Genomic DNA, 2,436 nt, shown 5'->3' with positions numbered 1-2,436 from the left:
CCCTCTTCCTAAAGCAAAGCTAATTAGCTCCATTTATGATGAAGACTCCATTGATATTGCTGCAGTAATCTCAGATGCTATTTGGGATTGCAACAACAAAGGTATCCCTTCAATTATTCTTCCATCTATTATCACTGACATATGCAAATTTCAAAATGTGTCTGAACCCTACAACGAAATAATGGCCCTCAAAGCCGAAATCAACCATGCTTATGTCACCAAACATTGTAAAGAAAAGTCCCTTTCCCAAGCTCAATCCGAGCTTAAAAAGAAATTTGGTGACCTAAACCCAAAGCAACCTAGTGAATTTGGGAGGACCATGAGTTCTAAGGTAGATGCCATAATGAAGGAACAACAAATGCAAAATTCACAACAAAAGGAAATCTACCGTGGGATTAAATGCATCTACAAAAGTTTGCATGGTATTTTTGGGAAGAAACGTGATTTCAAGGGAGGATCCTATGAAGAATTTGTAGCAATGACAAAATGGCCCGAGGAGAGATCTCAAGATACAAGTGAAGAAGAAGAAAAGGACAATGATGAAGAATGAGAAAAAGCCCTTCTTGTGGTTTCTTTCCCTAAAAATCTCAAAATTTCATATTTTGTTGCATTTTATTTATGTCATTTCCAAATTATGTTTTTAATTTATGTTGTCTGCAATTAACTTTAATAGAGTGTCTTTTTTATTAAGTCATGATTTTTAGTTGAAGTTAAACAAAAATTTTAAATCACATCAAGTAAAGCCCAAATTTTTTTTAAGGCTTGAGGACAAGCCTTCATTTAAAAAAGGGGGACAAGACTTGATGTAATTTAAAAAAAATTCCTTTTTTACTAGTTTGTGTAAATATCTAAAAAGTAAATTTGTTTGTTCAAAAAAACTCAAAAAATTTCAAAACCGAAAACAAAATGGCTAAAACAAATTTTTTGAATCATGATCACATGATTAGAAATGTTAAGCATACTTTAAATTAAGCTTTGATTGAACAAAATGAGATGTATGCTAAAACTTTTGTGAAAAAGTCTCATAATGTCATAACTTGAAAAAAAATTTGCAAATTGAAAATCAATTTTATGTAACAAGATCTTTGCAAATATTTTTGTATTAAAAAGTGTGAATCCCAACCTTGTGAGAAAGTGTAAGCCAAACACAATAATTATGTGGGCCTAGTGAGAAACAATTTGATTTTGCACAATTGATTTTGTTTGAATCTTTCTTTACTTGGTTGCACACAATTTTATAGGATATGATCAAGGCAAGTTCTTTCAATTAGAATGAGCCACTTGACCAAAAATGACCAACCAAAAATAGGAATATCCTTTGTTAACCCTTTGAGCCTTAAAATAAAAATTTATTTTCAAAATCAACCCTTGAGCCTAATATGTAAAAATAAAAATAATCTCCTATACTTTTCTAAGTAAAAATAGAGCATTTTTCAAAAGGAAGGTTGATGGAAGAAATTAAGTTGGGGCGAATGGTTGGCCAAGTAACAAAGTGTTCAAGGAAAAATTCTCAATCTCTTTACAAGTCAAAAAGTAAAGAAAAAAATCCAAAATAAAAAAAAGGAGTGAAAAGAGATTGAGAAAATTAAAGAGAAGTACACAAAAAAGGTCAAGAAAAAGAATGAGGGAAGGAAAAATGGAAAAAAGTTGAAAGGAGTATATGTTTTTGATAAAAAATTAATTTTTGCTCTCTTTTAACTTTGAAAGTATCTTTGAATATCTTGAAAAACCAATTTCCTTTGATAGCCAAGCCTCATTACAACCTAAATAAGACCTTAGTGATTCTTGAAAAATTTGTGCAATCAAAGTAAGTGTTAAGATGAAAAACAAAATTAAATTCTTGCAAATCAAACAAGTTGAGTTTTGAGTGAAACACTTACCCCATTTGGTTCCATTTTTGAACTTGTGTTTAAAGAAACAGTTTTGTTAGAAAAATATTTGCTTAGGTCAATTGTTATACATTTTTTATAACAAAAAGCATCTAAATTCTTGTTTGAAGCATTATGTGTCAAAATTCACAATTCATGAGAAATCTCATTGAAATCTATTTTTGACATGCTTATCCATTTTGAAATCATGTTGATCATCATCATCACTTTTTAGCCAAATTGATTTTTCGGATAAATTTCACCTTTTGTTTGAGGACAAACAAAGTTCTAAGTTGGCGGGAGTTTGATAAGTGTCAAACATACCTAAAAATCATACACTTTTATGGCACTTATCTTAAGCATAATTGAGAAAAACCAACTTAAAACAATACTTTTTGTATAAAATATCACAATTTGGTATATTTGTGTTTGTATGACCTTTTTATGTATTTTGTAGGAAATAAAATGAAGAAAAGAAGAGAAAAGATTCATGGTCAAAAAGCAACAAAAGTCAAGAAAACCAAGATGCTCAACCAGGCAGCTAAGCGTGGAACAAGCCCCGCTGAGC

This window comes from Lupinus angustifolius, chromosome LG05 (genome assembly GCF_001865875.1).
Source record: "Lupinus angustifolius cultivar Tanjil chromosome LG05, LupAngTanjil_v1.0, whole genome shotgun sequence".
NCBI lineage: Eukaryota > Viridiplantae > Streptophyta > Magnoliopsida > Fabales > Fabaceae > Lupinus > Lupinus angustifolius.
This window is presented reverse-complemented; position numbering follows the sequence as displayed.